At 47.3% G+C, this 23224-nt stretch overlaps 2 non-coding genes across 2 annotated transcripts; one reads left to right on the top strand and one right to left on the bottom strand.

Annotated features, from left to right (window-relative positions):
- Positions 1-4512: 4512 nt before the first annotated feature.
- On the top strand, positions 4513-4595 carry TRNAL-UAA (transfer RNA leucine (anticodon UAA)). Its single transcript has one exon. It is a non-coding gene; the product is annotated as a tRNA-Leu (tRNA).
- Positions 4596-4859: 264 nt separating this feature from the next.
- Positions 4860-4942, bottom strand: TRNAL-UAA (transfer RNA leucine (anticodon UAA)). The gene has a single exon. It is a non-coding gene; the product is annotated as a tRNA-Leu (tRNA).
- Positions 4943-23224: the final 18282 nt, after the last annotated feature.

Here is a 23224-nt window from a genome sequence, read left to right as displayed (position 1 = left end):
AGATAAGTTCCTTATGGGGTCTACTTTCCAAAATGGTGTCACTTGTGGGGGGTTTCAATGTTTAGGCACATCAGGGGCTCTCCAAACGAAACATGGCGTCCCATCTCAATTCCAGTCAATTTTGCATTGAAAAGTCAAATGGTGCTCCTTCGCTTCCGAGCTCTGCCATGCGCCCAAACAGTGGTTTATCCCCACATGTGGGGTATTGTCGTGCTCAGGACAAATTGTACAACAATGTTTGGGGTCTATTTTCTCCTGTTACCCTTGGTAAAATTAAACAAATTGGAGCTGAATTAAATTTTTTGTGAAAAAAAGTTAAATGTTCATTTTTATTTAAACATTCAAAAAATTCCTGTGAAGCACCAGAATGGTTAATAAACTTCTTGAATATGGTTTTGAGCACCTTGAGGGGTGCAGTTTTTAGAATGGTGTCACACTTGGGTATTTTCTATCATATAGACCCCTCAAAATGACTTCAAATGAGATGTGGTCCCTAAAAAAAATAGTGTTGTAGAAATGAGAAATTGCTGGTCAACTTTTAACCCTTATAACTCCCTAACAAAAAAAAATTTTGGTTCCAAAATTGTGCTGGTGTAAAGTAGACATGTGGGAAATGTTACTTATTAAGTATTTTGTGTGACAAATCTCTGTGATTTAATTGCATAAAAATTCAAAGTTGGAAAATTGCGAAATTTTCATAATTTTCGCCAAATTTCCGTTTTTTTCACAAATAAACGCAGGTACTATCAAAGAATTTTTACCATTGTCATGAAGTACAATATGTCACGAGAAAACAATGTCAGAATCACTGGGATCCGTTGAAGCGTTCCAGAGTTATAACCTCACAAAGGGACAGTGGTCAGAATTGTAAAAATTGGCCCGGTCATTAACGTGCAAACCATCTTGGGGGTAAAGCGGTTAAAACCCGACATGATTTGAGACATGGTTTACATACAGTAAACCATGTCATATCCCCCTTTTTTTTGCATATTCCACACTACTAATGTTAGTAGTGTGTATATGCAAAATTTGGCCGTTCTATCTACTAAATTGAAGGGTTAGATGGCGGAAAAAATTGGCGTGGGCTCCCGCGCAATTTTCTCCGCCAGAGTAGTAAAGCCAGTGACTGAGGGCAGATATTAATAGCCTGGAGAGGGTCCACGGTTATTGCCCCCCCCTGGCTAAAAACACCTGCCCCCAGCCACCCCAGAAAAGGCACATCTGGAAGATGCGCCTATTCTGGCACTTGGCCACTCTCTTCCCATTCCCGTGTAGCGGTGGGATATGGGGTAATGAAGGGTTAATGCCACCTTGCTATTGTAAGGTGACATTAAGCCAAATTAATAATGGAGAGGCGTCAATTATGACACCTATCCATTATTAATCCAATACTAGTAAAGGGTTAAAAAAATACACAAACACATTATTAAAAATTATTTTAATGACATAAAAACAAAGGTTGTTGTAATATTTTATTCAACGCCCAATCCAATCACTGAAGATCCTCGTTCTGTAACAAAAATAACATACCGTAATAAACCAACAATATCCTTACCTTCCGCAGATCTGTAAAGTCCAACGATGTAAATCCATCTGAAGGGGTTAAAATATTTTGCAGTCACGAGCTTTGCTAATGCAACGTTGTTCGTGGCTGCAAAACCCCGGGGAATGAAGGTAAAGTAGGTCAATGACCTATATTTACCTTCATTTGCGGTGTGGCGCCCTCTGCTGGTTGTTCCTAGATCGTGGGAATTTTCCTAGAAAGCTCCCAGGCTCGAGTTCAGAAGAGGCGCCCTCTGCTGGTTGTCCTCATATGAACTCGAGCCTGGGAGCTTTCTAGGAAAATTCCCACGATCTAGGAACAACCAGCAGAGGGCGCCTCACCGCAAATGATGGTAAATATAGGTCATTGACCTACTTTACCTTCATTCCCCGGGGTTTTGCAGCCACGAACAACGTTGCATTAGCAAAGCTCGTGGCTGCAATATATTTTAACCCCTTCAGATAGATTTACATCGTTGGACTTTACAGATCTGCGGAAGGTAAGGATATTGTTGATTTATTATGTTATTTTTGTTACAGAACGAGGGTCTTCAGTGATTGGATTGGGCGTTGAATAAATTATTACAACAACCTTTGTTTTTATTTCATTAAAATAATTTTTAATAATGTGTTTGTGTATTTTTTTAACCCATTACTAGTATTGGATTAATAATGGATTGGTGTCATAATTGACGCCTCTCCATTATTAATTTGGCTTAATGTCACCTTACAATAGCAAGGTGGCATTAACCCTTCATTACCCCATATCCCACCGCTACACGGGAATGGGAAGAGAGCGGCCAAGTGCCAGAATAGGCGCATCTTCCAGATGTGCCTTTTCTGGGGTGGCTGGGGCAGATGTTTTTAGCCAGGGGGGGCCAATAACCATGGACCCTCTCCAGGCTATTAATATCTGCCCTCAGTCACTGGCTTTACTACTCTGGCGGAGAAAATTGCGCGGGAGCCCACGCCAATTTTTTCCGCCATTTAACCCTTCAATTTAGTAGATAGAACGGCCAAATTTTGCACATACACACTACTAACATTAGTAGTGTGGAATATGCAAAAAAAAGGGGGATATGAGATGGTTTACTGTATGTAAACCAGGTCTCATATCATGTCGGGTTTAGGAAGGAGAGAGCAAAAGCCGGTAATTGAATTACCGACTTTAAAGCTGTCTAGCACTGGAAGAAATATATATATATATATATATATATATATATATATATATATATATATATATATGTGTCTACTGACATAAATATATATATAGACAGTATATATATATATTTTTTTTTTTTTTGCGACACATGGATCCCTTCTATAGCGGTATGTTGGTTTTGCAAGCCTGCGAGAAAAACACGCAGTACGGATTACATACGGAGGATGCCATGCGCAAAAAACGCTGACACACCCTGCCTACGGAGGAGCTACGGACCACTATTTTGGGGACTTTTCAGCGTCTTACGGCCGTAATATACGGACCGTATTGTTTTACGCTGTGTGTGATGCTGGCCTTATAAGGCAGCCTAATAAGCTACAGAGCTGATGCACAAAAATCTAGCCTCCACTGTGCCTGCAAAAAAATGGTGGTGTTGGACAGTGGAAATCGCTACAGCACAAGCAGTTTGGGGGTTAATCTTCCCTCCCTAACGCTATCCCTTCTTCTGATGAAGCTGCAGCAACCTCTCCCTATGCTCAGATCAGCAGCAGTAAGATGACGGTCGGCGTGCACGCCCCTTTATAGCCCCTGTGACGCTGCAGAAAGCGATCACCGTCATGCCCTTCTCTAAGATGGTGGAGACTGAGACCTATGTCATCACGCTGCCCGCACTCTGCGTCCTCCTTCATTGGCTGAAAAATGGCGCTGAAAGCGTCATATGAAACGCGACTTTGGCGCGAAGATCGCCGACCTCATGGCCGATCCCACACTAGGATCGGGTCGGGTGTCACGAAACCCGACTTTGCCAAAAGTCGGCGATTTTTGAATTTGATCCGTTTCGCTCAACCCTAGTGATAACTTCTAGATCGGTGGGGTCCGACCCCTGAGACCCCCCACTGAACGCTACAATGTGGCTCTCTTACAGAGTACAGTGGTGGTGGAACATATGCACTGGCACTCCATTCTGACACTTGGTGGGGGTCTTGGCTGTCGGACCCCACCAATCTAGAAGTTATCCCCTTCCCTGAGGGCAGATGGTAACAGGAATACCCCAGCTTGCTGACGGGCAGTACAGGGATGTGGCCAGGGATTGCATTCCCCAACCTATCGCTGCATTAGTGTTTAGATGCTGAGGAGCGGCAGACATGGCCCCCATTATTTGTGCCCATTCGTGCAGACTCCACAGGCCCACCAGGGGATATTTCAGCCCCTTCTTGGCTGCTGACATGTTACTTTCTAGAAGAGGTATTGGGGTTTTTATTCAGCATGGTATGAGGTAATGTGGCTCCTTATAGTGCTGAGGGCCAGTAAGTGTTGTCATAGGGGCACGCTGTCATCGTATTTCTGGACAGCTGTGGCCCTCACTGTGACGTGTTTTGGGGTCGCTGTGGGTGCGGCGTGCTCCCTGCCGTGAGGCCAGTGACTGGAGTACGTCTGCCATTACTTTCCCCACAGTCACACGGGGACGCTCCGAGGATCACCCAGCATTCATTGCGAGTATGACAACGCATGCTGATGCTTATAGTGCGGATTCAGGAGGTAACCGCCCTTAGTGCTAGAGCAGCTGACAGGCGCAGACGTGTGAGGTAACGCTAGAGGGCGGTCTGAATAGCGCTCCAGCTCCGCCTCATTCATGGCCGTGCGTCTTGTTTTGCCTCACAACGCAGCACACGTACGGCTGTAATGGCGGAGAGTGACTTCGTACAGAGTCTATAGTGTAACGTTCTATCGGTTATGGCACACATTGTCACAGGCTGTCACCTCCGGCACCACGTGTAAGAGCCTGTGAGCGCCTCCTCCATGTGTTCACCAGGATGGCCGAGTGGTTAAGGCGTTGGACTTAAGATCCAATGGACATATGTCCGCGTGGGTTCGAACCCCACTCCTGGTAGAATATTTTTTTTTGTTGATCATTCTTTTATATTACATGGAAACCAAATTTTTTTAGTTAATATAAAAAGCCGAAGCATTTAGCAATACAGCTGTCTTAAGTTTCAGACACTTCATACACTATTAAAGCAATGGCATAAAAGAGAATTTCTGCATGTACATATTTTATGGAAATAGTATTAGGAACACGTTTTTACTTCACAAGAGTGGAGAAAGATCTGTTTTAACTATTCAAGCAACACTTTTTTTTCCTTTACAAAAACCTTACCAGGAGTGGGGTTCGAACCCACGCGGACATATGTCCATTGGATCTTAAGTCCAACGCCTTAACCACTCGGCCATCCTGGTGGTGATGAGCTGAGCTGCGGGTGCTGTGCCTCTCTGAGTACCAACCTCCTGTATGTGTCCTATGTTAACCCTTCAGAGATCATTTTCACTCTCACATTCCATTTTTGCAGAGCTGGTTGTCCTTTTGAACAACACTATTCAATTTACCATATCATGTAATGAAAAAATGAGAAACATCTAATGAATTGAAATGGTGAAAAAAACAATTCCACCATTTTTTTCATTTTTCTTTTTAGGTTTTGTTTCCAAGGCGTTCAAGTGTGCTGTCAAAATGACCTGGCAAAATAATTGTCCAGGTCTTTTCAATTATGGCTGATGCCAAACTTATATAGTTTTTGTTAGTGTCTACAGTAGCGTAGCTAGCGGGGAACAGAGGGGGCTCTCACCCCGGGCTCCTCTCTCAGAGGGGTCCACCCGGAGCCACCAACACTCTTAATACTATCTATCTCCCTCCATTCTGTAGACCAGAGGCTCCTTTAAGCCTGCAGTGTACAGGCACTGGCACACGAACAAGATGTCAGAGTCCCAGCACTGTGACGTCATTACACTGCGCCGGGACTCCAACATCCTGTGCGTGCGCTGGCGCGATGACGTCAATGCACTGGTCTACCCACACTTTACCCGTGGACTCATCAGGATCCTGTAATAGGTAATATGTAATATGTGTAATATGATAATTTTTATTTTAATTAAAATTTGTAGTGTAACTGTGGGAGCGTCATACAGTGCGGAGGCCTAAAAAGTACGAGGCCCATTATCAGGGCCGCCATCAGGGCATTACCTTACTGGCATATGGGACCCGATGAGCAGAGGGAGTCTGCATCAGGCCCCCTCTCCTCTGCTCACCAGGCTCCAGCGGCAGGATCCTGCCGCTTCAGTAACTGCCCGTGGGTCCACAGGCAGTTAAAATTTGTTACTGTGCGGGAGATTCCTCCTGCACGGCAAAAGTTAACAGCCGCCAGCCAATCACAGGCTGGCAGCTGATGTCAGCAGGCACGTCGCCAGCACCGGAACGAAGGTCCGCGCCTCAGATGTATCGAGCGGAGGACATCACTAGATCTCGGCCAGGTAAGAAGAAACTTTTATTTTTTCGTAAAGCCACGGTATAGGGCTGCATTATACACTATGGGGGTGCATTATACTATTGGGGTGTATTATACTATGGAGTGCATTATACTATGGGGTACATTATACTATTGGGGTGCACTATGCACTATAGAGTGCATTATACTATGGGGGTGCATTATACTATGGTGTCCATTCTACTATTGAGGTGCATTATACACTATGGGGGTGCATTATGCTATAGAGTGCATTATACTACGGGGCGCATTATACTATGGGGGTGCATTATACACTATAGGGGTGCATTATACTATGGGGCTGCATTATACACTAAGGGGGTGCATTTTACTACTATGAGGTGCATGATAGCACTATGGGGGTGCATTATGCACTATGGGGGTGCAATATACTATGGGGTGAATTATACTGTGGGGGTCCATTAGACCGCTATTGGGATGCATTATACACTATGGGGCTGCATTATACTATGGGAGTGCATTATACTATGAGGTGCATTATACTATGGGGTCCATTATACTACTATTAAGGTGCATTATACACTATGGGGTGCATTATACTATGGAATGCATTATACTATAGGGTGCGTTATACTATGAGGGTGCATTATACACTCTGGGGGTGCATTATACTATGGGAGTGCATTATACTATGAGGTGCATTATACTATGGGGTCCATTATACTACTATTAAGGTGCATTATACACTATGGGGTGCATTATACTATGGAATGCATTATACTATAGGGTGCGTTATACTATGAGGGTGCATTATACACTCTGGGGGTGCATTATACTATGGGACTGCATTATACACTATGGGGGTGCATTATAGTACTATGGGGGTGCATTATGCACTATGGGGGTGCAATATACTATAGGGGTGCATTATACTATGGGGGTGCATTATAGTCCTATGGGGCTGCATTTTACACTATGGGGGTGCATTATACTATGGAGGTGCATTATACTACTATGGAGGTTCATTATACTCCTGCATTATACTGTTAATGGGCTGCATTATACTATGGGGCTGCATTATACTATGGGAGTGCATCATACTATGGGGGGTGTATTATACTATGGGGGTGTATTTTACTGCAATTGGGCTGCATTATACTCTGAGGTGCATTATACTGCTATGGGGCTGCATTATACTATGGGCCTGCATTACACTGCTATGGGGCTGCATTACACTGCTATGGGGCTGCATTATACAATAGGCATGCATTATACTAAAATGGGTCTGCAGTATATTACTATGGGGGTGCGTTATACCACAATGGGGATGCATTATATTATGGGGTGCATTATACTACTATGGGGCTGCATTATACTACTATTGGAGTGCATTATACTACTATGGGGCTGCATCATACTGTGGGGCGCATTATACCACTATGGGGGTGCATTATACCACATTTGGGGTGCATTGTATTATGAAGTGCATTATACTACTATGGGCCTGCATTATACCACTATGGGGCTGCATTATACTATGGGGGTGCATTTTACCGCTATGGGGCTGTATTATATTATTATTATTAATTATTATTATAGCGCCATTTATTCCATGGCGCTTTACATGTGAGGAGGGGGTATACATAATAAAAACAGGTACAATAATCTTGAACAATACAAGTCACGACTGGTACAGGAGGAGAGAGCACCCTGCCCACGAGGGCTCACAATCTACAAGGGATGGGTGAGGATACAGTAGGTGAGGATAGAGCTGGCTGTGCAGTGGTTTGGTTGATCAGTGGTTACTGCAGGTTGTAGGCTTGCCGGAAGAGGTAGGTCTTCAGGTTCTTTTTGAAGGTTTCGATGGTAGGTGAGAGTCTGATATGTTGTTGTAGAGAGTTCCAGAGTAGGGGTGATGCGCAAGAGAAATCTTGTATGTGATTGTGGGAAGAGGAGATAAGAGGGGAATAGAGAAGGAGATCTTGTGAGGATCGGAGGTTGCGTGCAGGAAAGTACCGGGAGACGAGGTCACAGATGTATGGAGGAGACAGGTTGTGGATGGCTTTGTACGTCATGGTTAGGCTTTTGTACTGGAGTCTCTGGGTAATGGGGAGCCAGTGAAGGGATTGACAGAGGGGAGAGGCCGGGGAATAGCGGGGGGACAGGTGGATTAGTCGGGCAGCTGAGTTTAGAATAGATTGGAGGGGTGCGAGAGTGTTCGAGGGGAGGCCACAGAGCAGGAGGTTACAGTAGTCGAGGCAGGAGATGATGAGGGCAGGGACTAGGGTTTTTGCAGATTCTTGGTTTAGGAATGTATGGATCCATGAAATATTTTTGAGTTGAAGGTGGCATATAGTGGAAAGGGCTTGGATATGTGGTTTGAAGGAGAGATCAGTGTCAAGGATTACCCCGAGACAGCGAGCTTGTGGGACTGGGGAGAGTGGGCAGCCGTTTACTGTAATGGATAGGGTCGTTGGGGGGGTCGCGTGAGATGGGGTTAAGACAATGAATTCTGTTTTGTCCATGTTAAGTTTTAGAAATCTAGCGGAAAAGAAGGATGAAATAGCGGGTAGACATTGAGGGATTCTGGTTAGTAGGGTGGTGATATCTGGTTCAGAGATGTAGATCTGTGTGTCATCAGCACAGAGATGATACTGAGAACCATGAGATTCTATGAGTTGTCCCAGGCCAAACGTGTAAATGGAGAGCAGGGGCCCTAGAACTGAACCTTGCGGGACTCCGACAGATAGGGGGCGAGGTGAGGATGTGGTGTCTGAATGGGAGACGCTGAATGTTCGGTCAGTTAGGTATGACGAAATCCAGGATAGGGCCAAGTCTGTGATGCCAAGGGATGAGAGGGTCTGTAGTAATAGGGAATGGTCCACCATGTCAAAGGCAGAGGACTGGTCCAGGAGGAGGAGGATAGAGTAGTGTCGCTTGCTCTTGGCGGTTAATAGGTCATTGGTGACCTTAGTTAGGGCAGTTTCAGTGAAGTGGTGTGACTGGAAGCCTGATTGTAAGCGGTCGAGGAGGGAGCAGGAAGATAGATGGGAGGACAGTTCAAGATGGACGTGTTGTTCCAGTAGTTTTGAGGCACAGGGGAGAAGTGATATAGGGTGATAGCTAGATACAGAGGATGGGTCAAGAGAGGGCTTTTTGAGGATAGGTGTGATTGAGGCATGTTTAAAGCTTGAGGGGAAAACACCAGTTGTTAGTGATAGGTTGAAGAGATGGGTTAGAGTTGGGATGAAGACTGTGGCGAGGTTTGGGATGAAGTGGGAAGGGATCTGATCAAGTGCACAGGTGGTGAGATGCGATCTTGAGAGTAGAGTGGAGAGTCGATCTTCTGTAATGGTGGACAAGTTGGTTTTGGAGGTGGAGGGCTGGGTAGTTGGGAGGAAGGGCTCTGGAGGTTGTCGACTAAAACTCTGATGTTCTCAATCTTCTGCTTGAAAAATGAGGCAAAGTCTTAAGCTGAGATTAGTGGGGAGGGAGGAGGTGGTGGGGGATGGAGGAGAGAGTTGAAGGTGTTGAATAACTGTTTAGGGTTGTGAGTAGTGGTGAGCATTCCGATACTGCAAATATCGTGTATCAGCCGATATTTCGCGGTATCGGAATTCCGATACTGAGTTCCTATACTTTTGCAATATCGTATACTGCAATTGGAAGTTCCCATAATGCAATGAGCCAGTTTGATTTAATTCAGCCAATGAGGAATCATTAAAAGTGTGGGCACATCCTGTTCTGCATGTTAGGCATGTAACTACTCCCATGGCTGTGATTGGCTGCTGAAATTATGTCATGATGCACTATAAAAGCCGCCGTCGCCATTTTGGGTTCACGCTGCTGTGAATTCAGTTAGGGACAGGACGCTGTTGTTCTGACTGAGGGATAGTTTGAGATAGCGATTTGCTTTATTGTGCTTTACCCAGGTTAATTTAGCAACCGCTGTGTGAGAACCTTGTTTTTGCCTTGCAGCGCTGTTCACGGCTGTCTGCAAGGTCTCTGTGTGAGTGCATCTCACTCTGTAGTCTGTTCTGCAGCCACAGCTGATTGTAGTCAGCTCAGTGGCGTCACTGCCTCATACTGTTCCATTGTCTTTTTTTCAATTAGTGCTGCCTGCCGCACATTTTTCCAGATTTATCCTATTAGTGGGTTTCCATCCGTATCCTGCTAGATTGCGGAAAAAAACTATATAGGAGTACATAGAGGAGCTTTTTTCGGCCTTGCAGAGCTGTTCACAGCTGTCTGCAATGTCTCTGTGTGAGTTCAGCTCACGCTGTAGTCTGTTCTGCAGCCACAGCTGGTTGTAGTCAGCTCAGCGTGCGTCACTGCCTCATACTGTTCCATTGTCCTTTTTTCAATTAATGCTGCCTGCTGCACATTTTTCCAGATTTATCCTATTAGTGGGCTTCCATCCGTATCCTGCTAGATTGCGGAAAAACACTATATAGGAGAACATAGAGGAGTCTTTCTGCAGCCTTGTGCCCTGCAGCCCCAGCCAGATTAGTATTAGCCTATTTTTTGGAGCCTCATCTATTGCATTGTAGGTTACCTTCCTGCATTGTAATCGCTTCAAAAAGTTTGTGATACTATCGGTTTTAGATCTTTGGGCACATCCAGTGTCTTTTTGTGAAAAAAACAAAAAGTTAATAAAGTTCACCAAACACTCCACTTTACAGTTGTGTAGGCCACATTAGCTCAAATTAAAGTCTAGTCCACACTTTATAAAATTAGTGTTTCTTATACCTGTTAGCAGCTGTTCAGGAATAAGAACACTAAGCCCTTAGTACTTTTCTGCCTATCTTTATCAGTCTACCAAGATGAAGAAGGCAGGGAGTAAGGCACGTGGTTGTGGGTGTGGAGTTTCTGCAGGGAGAGGACGTGGGGATTCTGCGCCTGCTGCGGGCACCGGTGACTCATTCCCCAGTTTTAGCAGGGAACAGTCCTTCATGCGCAGCTTTGTAGGAGCTCGCCATACCCAACTGCTGTGGGACAAACAAATTGAAGCCGTTGTCAGATGGATGGCAGCCAACGCATCGACTTCAATTAGTGCCACATCCTCTGAGGCACAGAGCACTGAAGAGCACCCATCTGTCTCCTCACCACCTGCCAAATTGCCCAGACAGTCAGAGAACCCAGGACAGGAGCAATCTCTACTTCTGTTCTCTGAATCTCTTGGCTTGGAAGAGGGGGCCAGCCAAGCAGCATTCGAGAAACTGAAGAAGAGGCAGTATGCAGTGATGCGCAACTGCTTTGTCTCTCTGAATCTGAAGAGGCGGGTGGGCCAGTGCCTACGGTCAGCACACCTCAGTACGCATCTGATGATGAGACTCAGGTGCCACTTTCTGGTGCATACTGTGCTGCCGAGACTACCAAGGAGAAGCAGTTGTTGGAAGAGGGTAGTGTAGATGATGAGGTCCTTGACCCATCATGGCGTGAGGTACAGGAAGGTGGTGGGAGCAGCTCTGAGGAAGAGATTCCCCGAACGGCCCGAAAAGGAAGAAAGGGAGGGGGAAGACTGCGTTGCCTGTAGCCTCCACTTCGGCACCCATTAGGAGCATGCCTCTTCCAAAACCCAAAACGGGCGCTCCCAAAACTTGCAGTGCCTGGTCCTTTTTTGACACAGTTGCAGATGACATTTGCATTGTCAAATGCAAGCTGTGTAATCAGAAAGTCAAAAGAGGGAAAAGTGTCAGCAACCTCAATACCACAAATATGTGGAAACATGTGCGGGCCAAGCACATGGTGGAGTTACAAAAACACACTGAAGACCTAGGCCAACCTACAGCGGCACCTACCACCTCTTTAGCTCGTGGTGTAGCCTCTTCCTCCAGCTCACACACAGCTGGTTCGGCTTCCTCACAGGATCGCCATGGAAGAACCTCTGGCACTGTTGTACAGAGACCCAGTGTAATTCCACCCACAGCACCACGTTCCCTGTCATCCTCACACTCCCAGCCCAGTCTACAGCCATCGGTAGCACAGGCATGGGAGAATAGGCGGCCATCCTCGGCAAACCACCCCGAGCACAGGCTCTGAATGCTGGCATTGCAAAACTACTGTCCCTTGAAATGCTGTCATTCAGGCTGGTGGAGACTGACACCTTCCATAACTTGATGGCATTGGCAGTCCAACAATACAACGTGCCCAGCCGCTTTTATTTCAGCAGGCAAGCCGTCCCTGCCCTGCAAAAGCATGTGGAGGGAAACATTAAACATGCGCTACTAAATGCCGTCAATAGCAAGGGTCACCTCACCACCGATGCGTGAACCAGTCACCATGGACAGGGACGATACCTTTCCCTCACTGCCCATAGGGTAAATGTTGTGGAGCCGGGTACAGATCTTGAGAGTGGCACTGTACGTGTTCTGCCAACTCCAAAGATTGCAGAAATCCAGTCTGTACACATTGACTCCTCCTCATACTCCAGTTCCTCTGAATCAGCGCTGCAGGAGCCGTCACAGTCTACCCCCATATGGACCCATGAATGCTTACCTGTTACGACCGATATGAGCACAGCCGTGGCCAAACGTCAACAGGCCATATTGATATTAATTTCTTTGGGGAATCGAAGCCACACAGTGCAGGAGCTCTGGAATGCCATCAAGCAGGAGAACGACGTGTGGTTTGTGCCAGTGAATCTCCAGCCGGGAATGGTAATGTGTGACAATGGCCGAAATCTGGTGGCAGCTCTGGGCCTAGGCAACCTCACTCACATCTTATGTCTGGCACATGTGCTCAACTTGGTCGTGCAGAGTTTTTTGAGGGACTATCCGGATCTTGATGCACTGCTGCACAAGGTCCGCCTAAAGTGCGCTCACTTGCGGCGTTCCAGCATGGCAAGATCGCGCATTGCAGCTCTGCATCGCCGATTCGGAACATCGCATCATATGTGACCTACCCACCAGGTGGAATTCAGCGTTACATATGTTGGAGCGGTTGTGTGAGCAGCAGGCAGCAGTAATGGAGTACCAGCTGCATCAGGCGCAAAAAAGTCGAACTGCGCGCCGTTCAGACTTCACAACCACTGAGTGGGTCACTATGAAGGACATCTGCCAGGTTTTGCATGCCTTCGATGATTCCATGCTGATGGCGAGTGCAGATGATGCACTAGTCAGCATGACTATCACCCTTATCGGCTTGAAAAAACACTGCAAGTGCTAAGGGAGGAGGTTGTGGAAGAGGTGGAGGATGAGGAGTCACAAATGCCATCTGCTTCTGGACAGTCTGCACAACGTGGCTCCTCACAAAGACCTAGGCAGGGGACATTTTGTGAGGAGGATGATGAGCAGTCAATGGAGGAGGAAGACATCTGTCCAGAGGAGGAAGTTACACAATGCTCTAGTAGTCAGTATGTAGAGCGAGGGTGGGGTGATGCAGAGCAGGCAGAGATCACGCCTCAAACAGGGGACAGCGTTTCTTGGCCAGTTGGCTGTCTGCAGCACATGGTTGATTTCATGCTGCAGTGCCTGAGAAACGACCTCCGCATCGCCCACATTCTCATCACGGCTGATTATTGGGTGTACACCCTCCTAGATCCTCGCTACCGGGACAACTTACAAAGCCTCATAACACCATTGAACCGGGAGCTTAAAATGCAGGAGTACCAAGACACACTGGTGCATTCCATCATCTTCTCCATTCCAACCGAGAGCAGTGCTGCTAGTGCTTTACAAAGCAGCTCAGTGCGTCGAGGCAGTGGAGGAAGCTCTGCACAAAGAGGGAGCAGAAGCAGTGCCTCAGCACAAGGCAAGACCAGTTTGGCCCAAATGTGGCAAAGTTTTGTGTGCCCGCCGCAAATGTCTACACCATCACAGATGGCTCCAGTCAGCAGGAGGCAACGTTTCCATCAGATGGTGACAGACTACATGTCTTGCCCTCTCAGTGTACTCCCAGACGGCTCTTCCCCCTTCAAGTTTTGGGTCTCTAAGCTGGATACATGGCCAGAGCTTAGCCAGTATGCATTGGAGGTGCTGGCTTGCCCCGCTGCTAGTGTATTATCAGAACGCGTCTTTAGTGCCGCAGGTGGTGTACTAACAGACCGTTGCATGTGACTATCCTCCGATAATGTTGACCAGCTTACTTTTCTGATAGTGAACAAGGCCTGGATCTCACAGTAATTTGCCACTCCTCTTCCAGATTAAATAATTGGTTGGCAACAGTATCCAGGTCTCCTGTTGTGTTCATGTTTCTACCACCTGAACTGCAATCCCTGGGCCCCAACACCGCCAGTTGCTGCTCAGAAGTGCCGTCTGCACAGTCAACACTTGCTGCCGTGTTATTGGGGTTCAGTAACGTCAGCTGATCCCCTGCTGTGTATCTGGCAATTTCTCCTGCTCCGTCCACACTCACACTACTTCAGATTAGGGTTGAGCGAAACAGATCGGACAAATTCGAAAGTCACCGACTTTCGGCAAAGTCGGGTTTCGTGAAACCCGACCTGATCCTAGTGTGGGATCGGCCATGAGGTCGGCGATCTTCGCACCAAAGTCGCGTTTCATTTGACGTTTTCAGCGCCATTTCTCAGCCAATGAAGGAGGATGCAGAGTGTGGGCAGCGTGATGACATAGGTCTCGGTCCCCACCATCTTAGTGAAGGGCATTACAGTGATTGGCTTGCTTTCTGCGGCGTCACAGGGGCTATAAAGGGGCATGCACGCCGACTGCCATCTTACTTCTGCCGATCTTAGCATAGGGAGAGGTTGCTGCAGCTTCATCAGAAGAAGGGATATAGTTAGGGTGGGAAGATTAACCCCGAAACTGCTTGTGCTGTAGCGATTTCCACTGTCCATCACCACCTTTTCTTTGCAGGGACAGTGGAGTTTATATTTTTGTGCATCAGCTCTGTAGCTTATTAGGCTGCCCTATAAGGCTCCCTGATAGCTGCATTGCTGTTTGTATGCCGCTGTGCAAACCAACTGCTTTTTTAAAAGCAAAAATCCTGTTGCCCCTTTCTGCACAGTTCTCTTGTTTATTTGTCCACACTTTTGTGTGCAGCAGTCCTTTTTATTGCTGCCATACTTGTCCTGAGATCATTGTAGGGAGATTGAAATTGTACTACAGCCCTTGTATTTTTATATATCTTCCAGCCACATTCTGCCACTTACATTGTGTAGTGTAATACACTGGGCCTCAGTTTTGTTGCAGTCTCCCCCCCAAAAAAGGGAGATTGAAATTAGCACTAAGTCGATCTACGTCAGTTCTGTTAGTTTGTCGTATATCTTCCAGCCACATTCTGCCACTTATATTGTGTAGTGTAATACACTACGCCTGAGTTTGATTGCATTCTCCCCCCCAAAAAAGGGAGATTTAAATTGGCACTAAGCGGATCTACGTCACAGTTCTGTTAGTTTGTCGTACATCTTCCAGCCACGTTCTGCCACTTACATTGTGTAGTGTAATACACTGGGCCTGAATTTTGTTGCAGTCTCCCCCCAGAAAAAGGGAGATTTAAATTGGCACTAAGTGGATCTACGTCACAGTTCTGTTAGTTTGTCGTACATCTTCCAGCCACGTTCTGCCACTTACATTCTGTAGTGTAATACACTGGGCCTGAGTTTTGTTGCAGTCTCCTGCCCCAAAAAAGGAGATTTAAAATCTCCACAAGTTTGTATACACCTTCTACCTTGTTTTACAGTACCATATAACGATTGTTATTTTGGTTAGATTTTTCCAAAAATGAGGAAGTCTGGTGGAAGAGGCCGTGGGCGGTCGTTGCCAGCTGGTACTGATGGTGGTGGTGGTGGAGCATCTGGTGGTAGTGGGAAAAGCAAAATAGCACCAAAGGCTAGAGGTGTTGAGCCAGCGTCATCGTCTGGCTACACAAGGCCTCGAAGGCTCCCTTATCTGGGAGTAGGAAAACAGGTTTTAAAGCCGGAGCAGCAGGAAAAAGTTTTGGCTTTCCTTGCTGACTCAGCCTCTAGCTCTTTCGCCTCCTCTTCAGAAGGTTCGAAATCTAAAAGCAGAGAGTCGTCAGTGGATGCTCCCGGTCAGGATAAAGTCGCTTCCTTGTGTCTTTCACCCAAACCAAAAGTGAAGGATGCGTCAGGCGACACTACAGGTTACTCCATGGAGCTCTTTACACATACCGTGCCTGGGTTAGAGAGGGAAATTGTTAAAAGCCCATTACAAGATGAATCGGACATGGAGTGCACAGATGCACAACCACAGCTAGATTATTATGCTGTTCTATTGACTCAGATCACTACATTGCCCTCGCAGTGTACTGAGCCAGAATCTGACCCTGATGAGACTATGGTGCCCCATCACGAACACTATAGCACCTTACACGGTGACACAGAGGAAGGTGCATATGACATTGAAGAGGAGGTGATAGATGATCCAGTTGTTGACTCAGATTGACAGCCATTGGGGAAGAGGGTGCTGCTGCCAGTAGCTCAGAAGTGGAGGCGGATGATCTGCAGCAGCCATCTACATTGCAACAGCTTTCATCTGGCAGGCCCATATCTGGCCAAAAATGTTTGTCAAAACCAAAAACAGTTTTAGGACAGCGTGGCCATCCGGTGAAAGTAGCAGAAAGTATTCCATAGTAGGAAGAGTGCAGTGTGGGCATTTTTTAACCAAGATCCGAATGATCAGTGCAAAGTTATCTGTAAGAAGTGCTCAAAGACCTTTAGCAGAGGGAAGAATCTCCTAAATTTAAATACAATGTGCATGCATAGACATTTAACCAGCATACACTTGCAAGCCTGGACTAACTACAAAACATCCAGTACCGTTGGTGCACCTGCTCAGAATGAAGGTAGTCAGCAATGCTACATTGCTTCCCTCACAGTAAGCCCACCGGTTAGGACACCACCAGCAGCAAATGTTGAGGTATCGTTGCAAGGCCAAAGCAGTCAGGGAATCACAAGGTTCTTGTTAGGAAACACTGTAGGTAGGCCAACATCAAGAATACCATCACCTACCCTCTCTCAATCTGCCATGTCCACCACCACCCCCGCTAGTTCTACTATATGCAGCTCTCCAGTGCAGCTCACCCTACAAGAGACTCTTATTAGGAAAAGAAAGTACTCATCCTGTCATCCGCGTACACAGGGTTTGAATGCCCACATTGCTAGACTAATCTCCTTAGAGATGATGCCCTACCGGTTGGTTGAAAACGAAGCTTTCAAAGCCCTGATGGCCTACGCAGTACCGCGCTATGACCTACCCAGTCGATACTTCTTTGTGAGAAAAGCCATCCCAGCCCTCCACCAGCATGTCAAAGACCGCATTGTCCATGCACTGAGGCAATCAGTCAGTAGAAAGGTGCACCTCACAACAGATGCATGGACCAGTAGGCATGGCCAGGGACGTTACGTGTCCATCACGGTGCACTGGGTTAATGTGGTGGATGCAGGGCCACAGGGGACAGCCATAGTGGGACAGTTATGCCTAGCCCACGGTCTAGGAAACAGTTTGCTGTAGGCGTTCGCCACCCCTCCTCCTCCTCCTCCAGAAGTGAAAGCTCGTCCACAGAGCGCAGTCGCATGACCACGCCATCCGCAGCTGCAGCAAGAAACTCAGTCATGGCTGGGCAGTGTACATCTTGAGGCAGGCAAGGTAGTCAGTGATAACGGAAGGAATGTTATGTCTGCCATAGCCCTTTCAGAACTGAAACACATTCCTTGCCTGGCTCACACCTTGAACCTGGTGGTGCAGTGCTTCCTGAAATATTATCCGGAGTTACCAGCCCTGCTTCTGAAGGTGCGAAGACTTTGTTCGCACATCCGCCGGTCGCCCATACAGTCCAGCCGTATGCAGAACCATCAGCGATCGCTGAATCTTCCCCAGCACCGCCTAATAATCGATGTTGCAAAAAGGTGGAACTCCACACTGCTCATGCTTCAGAGGCTGTGCGAACAGAGGCGGGCTGTCATTTATTTGTGGGAGGATACACATACACGGGCAGGCAGTTGGATGGCAGACATGGAGTTGTCTGGTGTGCAGTGGTCGAAGCTCCAAGACCTCTGTCAAGTCCTTTAGTGTTCTGAGGAATGCACACGGCTGGTAAGTGCAGACGACGCCATCATAAGCATGAGCATCCCACTAATACGTCTGCTGATGCAAAGTTTGACGCACATCAAGGAGCAGGCTTCTGCAGCCGAGGAGGAGGGAAGCCTTGATTACAGTCAGCCATTGTCTGGTCAGGGAATAATAATAATAATCTTTTTTTATATAGCGCCAACATATTCCGCAGCGCTTTACAGTTTAACAGTTTCAAACACAAAAGTCATAAGTAACAACGTTAACAATACAATAATTAAAGCAAAATAAGACGACCCTGCTCGTGAGAGCTTACAATCTACAATGAGGTGGGGGAGATGCAAAGTACAGGTGTGTATTTACAATGATGTATTTACAATCATGGTCCAGCCATCTTCAGGGGTTGGGGAATAGATGGGGATAGTGAATGAGCTACACACACACACAAACATAAAATGACTTTGATTAGTGAACATGATAGGCCGCTCTGAACAAATGTGTTTTGAGCGAGCGCCTAAAACTATGCAAATTATGGATGGTCCTAATATCTTGGGGGAGAGCATTCCAGATACGCCAGGAACTCTCCTGGACGAGGTGGCGGATGAAGAGGAGGAGGGGAATGATGGGGATGAATATTTATGGGAAGAGGATGCTTCTCAGGGGGAAATAGAAACTGGTGGCATTGCAAGGTCAGGTACAGGGTTTTTGCGGGCCACAAGTGATGTTGATTTGCAAGAAAGTGCACCTCAACCCACCACAAGCAGTGAATTGACACCTGGAACATTGGCCCACATGGCAGAGTATGCCTTGCGTATCCTAAAAAGGGCCCCCCGCATTATGAAAATAATGACCGATGACGATTACTGGTTGGCCTGCCTCCTGGATCCATGATACAAGGGAAAATTACAAAATATCATGCTACATGAGAACTTTGAGCAAATACTGGCTACCAAACAAGCAACTGTTGAAGACTGTTTGGTTCAGGCATTCCCAGCACACAGAGGCGGTGATGGTTCTCACACGAGCTGTAGGGGGCAACATGGCAGAGGTGTTAGAGGTGCACAAATCCGAAATGGCGTTGGACAGAGGGGTTTTATGACCAGTTTGTGTAGTGATTTCGCAATGACCGCAGACACGGCAGGTACTGCTGCATCAATTCAAAGTCACAGGAGACAGCATTTGTCCAGTATGGCTACCAACTATTTTTCCTCCCTTATCAATGTTCTCCCTCACAGGTCATTCCCATTTGATTACTGGGCATCTAAAATAGACACCTGGCCTGAATTGGCAGAATATGCATTACAGGAGTTCGCTTGCCCAGTTGCTAGTGTGCTATCAGAAAGAGTCTTCAGTGATGCTGGTTCAATACTGACCGAAAAAAGGACACGCCTGGCTACCCGAAATGTTGATGATCTAATCTTCATTAAAATGAACCAATCATGGATTTCAAATTATTTTGCTCCACCTTCCCCTGCTGACACGTAGCTTGCCGGAAAAATGTCTTGCTTTTGGCCTCCTCTTACTGACTGCTCCAATTCCTCCATTTGCAGCTGCTGAATGTTCACCATAGGCCATTTTTATACCTCCCTAAATGGGCTGACTCCCCCCACAGGGCCATGGTCACCACTTGGCGCAAGCACCCATGCGAGTGCCGTTTGCCTGGACAGGTGAGTGGGCCCACTCTTGGGCGACGGCTTTGGCACAGGGTCCCTCATAGTACAATAAAGTGTCTCTGATGGTGGTGGTGCACAACCAACGTCAGACACACCGTTGTAATATGAGGGGCCCTGTGCCAGTACCGCCGCCCACGAGAGGGTGTTCCCCCCAGCTCGAACAGTGCTCAACCACTTGCAAAACTTACCTCTCCCTGCTCCACCACTGTGTAGTCTGTGCTGTTAAATCCTTCAATGGCGCTGCCAATACAAATTTGTTGAAATGATAGATGATAGTAAAAATATACAGGGGCCCTGGCCTCCTTTTAGACCAGTTAATACTTTGCGCCAACTACCACTGTCTGCTACTCAGCAGAGGAGCCCACCTCTGTACCTAGCTATGCCACCAGTTTATTTATGAACATTTTTTTGGCTGACATTTAGCCCACTTTATTATTTTGGCCTACTAATTGTGTCAGCCACTTATTACAGTTGTCCTCCACTGAGCAAAGCAATGCCACCTGTGTACTCCTGTTACCAATTTTGAACTGCATTTAGCGTACTTACTTATTTGGGCCTAGTAACTGTGTCAGCCTCTCATTACAGTTGTCCTCCTCCGCTGAACAAAGCAATGCCGCCCGTTTAGTCCTGTTACCAATTTTGAACTGCATTTAGCCTACTTTCTTATTTGGGCCTACTAACTGTGTCTGCCCCTCATTACAGTTGTCCTCCGCTGAACAAAGCAATGTCGCCAGTTTAATCCTGTTAGCAATTTTGAACTGCATTTAGCCTACTTACTTTTAGGGGCCTACTAACTGTGTCAGCCTCTCATTACAGTTGTCCTCCGCTGAACAAAGCAATGCCGCCTGTTTAGTCCTGTTACCAATTTTGAACTGCATTTAGCCTACTTTCTTATTTGGGCCTATATCTGTGTTTCCTCCTCATCCTTCCCATTGCCCAGCCACTGCTAGATGAGTCTGCTGGTACATTGACCCAGACCACTACATTCCCCTTGCACTCTACACAGCCAGAATCTGACCCTGCTGAAAGTCAGGTTCCCCTTCCCGCATACTATACCACCTTACACCGGGACAAAGAGGAAGGTGCAGATGAAAGTGCAGGTTCCTTCATCAGGTGGGGGGGCATACTCGTTGGCACTGGAACAGGGCCCCTCATAGTACGCAAAAGTGTCTCTGGCAGTGGGAGGCACCGTCTAACACACCGCCGTACTATGAGGGGCCCTACGCCCCCACAACTTTAGCGAAATGACCCCCTGTTTTCAATGCCTAACTATTATTATAAAGTAAATTAATATTGACAAGCTTCAGTAATACGAATTGATGTATTTGGCATTAAAATGGGCAATGTAGGTGTTTTCCTGTCCTCCACTCACTGCCGACTTTGATTCCCCATTGACTTGCATTGGGTTTCGTGTTTCGGTCAGCCCCCGACTTTTCGTAATAATCGGCCGATTTCACCCGACCTGACTTTTGAGAAAGTCAGGTTTCGCGAAACCCGACTCGATCCTAAAAAAGTAAAAGTCGCTCAAATCTACTTCAGATATTAAACTTGCTCCAATTAGGCCTCAGCCTACACTCTGCTCCTCCTGGATTCCCTCGGCTCCAACACCGCTAATTGCTGCTTGGAAGTGCTGTCTGCACAGTCAACAGTTGCTCCTCTGTTATTGGGTTTCAGTAACGTCAGCTGATCCCCAGCGGTGTATCCGTCAATTTCTCCTACTCCGTCCAAACTCACACTACAACAGATATTATATTTGCTCCAATTAGGCCTCAGCCTACATTCTGCTTCTCCTGGATTCCCTGGGCTCCAACACCGCCAGTTGCTGCTCGGAAGTGCTGTCTGCACAGTCAACAGTTGCTCCTCTATTATTGGGGTTCAGTAACGCCAGCTGCTCCCCTGCTGTGTGTGCGGCAATTTCTCCTGCTCCCTCCACACTAAGGCTACTGTCACGCTTGCATTGTTAGGCGTATGTCGCAATGCGTCATTTTTGAGAAAAAACGCATCCTGCAAAGTTGCCTGCAGGATGCGTTTTTTCTCCATTGACTTGCATTAGCGACGCATTGCGACATATGGCCACACGTCGCATCCGATGGGTGCGTCGTGTTTTGGCGGACGTGACGCACAAAAAACGTTCAATGTAATGTTTTTTTGTGCGTCGTGATCGCCATTTTCGACCCCACATGCGTGGCCGAAACTCCGCCCCCTCCTCCCCGCTCATTGCAATGGGCAGCGGATGCGTTGTAAAATTGCATCCGCTGCCCACGTTGTGCTACATTTAACACACTGTCCGTCGGTACGTCGGGCCGACAAATGGCAATGGCCCCATACCGACGCCAGTGTGAAAGTAGCCTAAGACTACAACAGATATTAAACTTGCTCCACTTAGGCCTTGGCCTACACTCTGTTTCTAGCATTGACCCTGGGCTCCAACACCGCCAGTTGCTGCTCGGAAGTGCCGTCTGCACAGTCAACAGTTGCTCCTCTGTTATTGGGGTTCAGTAACGCCATCTGCTCCCCTGCTGTGTGTGCGGCAATTTCTCCACTCTGTTTCTAGCATTGACCCTGGGCTCCAACACTGCCAGTTGCTGCTCGGAAGTGCCATCTGCACAGTCAACAGTTGCTCCTCTGTTATTGGGGTTCAGTAACGCCAGCTGCTCCCCTGCTGTGTGTGCGGCAATTTCTCCTACTCCCTCCACACTAAGACTACAACAGATATTAAACTTGCTCCACTTAGGCGTCGGCCTACACTCTGCTTCTAGCATTGACCCTGGGCTCCAACACCGCCAGTTGCTACTCGGAAGTGCCGTCTGCACAGTCAACAGTTGCTCCTCTGTTATTGAGGTTCAGTAATGCCAGCTGCTCCCCTTCTGTGTGTGCGGCAATTTCTCCTACTCCCTCCACACTAAGACTACAACAGATATTAAACTTGCTCCACTTAGGCGTCGGCCTACACTCTGCTTCTAGCATTGACTCTGGGCTCCAACACCGCCAGTTGCTGCTCGAAAGTGCCATCTGCACAGTCAACAGTTGCTCCTCTGTTATTGGGGTTCAGTAACGCCATCTGCTCCCCTGCTGTGTGTGCGGCAATTTCTCCACTCTGTTTCTAGCATTGACCCTGGGCTCCAACACTGCCAGTTGCTGCTCGGAAGTGCCATCTGCACAGTCAACAGTTGCTCCTCTGTTATTGGGGTTCAGTAACGCCAGCTGCTCCCCTGCTGTGTGTGCGGCAATTTCTCCTGCTCCCTCCACACTAAGACTACAACACATATTAAACTTGCTCCACTTAGGCCTCGGCCTACACTCTGCTTCTAGCATTGACCCTGGGCTCTAACACCACCAGTTGCTGCTCAGAAGTGCCGTCTGCACAGTCAACAGTTGCTCCTCTGTTATTGAGGTTCAGTAATGCCAGCTGCTCCCCTTCTGTGTGTGCGGCAATTTCTCCTACTCCCTCCACACTAAGACTACAACAGATATTAAACTTGCTCCACTTAGGCGTCGGCCTACACTCTGCTTCTAGCATTGACCCTGGGCTCCAACACCGCCAGTTGCTACTCGGAAGTGCTGTCTGCACAGTCA

This window comes from Ranitomeya imitator, chromosome 5, assembly GCF_032444005.1.
Source record: "Ranitomeya imitator isolate aRanImi1 chromosome 5, aRanImi1.pri, whole genome shotgun sequence".
In the NCBI taxonomy this organism is placed as follows: Eukaryota; Metazoa; Chordata; class Amphibia; order Anura; family Dendrobatidae; genus Ranitomeya; species Ranitomeya imitator.
This window is presented reverse-complemented; position numbering and strand designations above follow the sequence as displayed.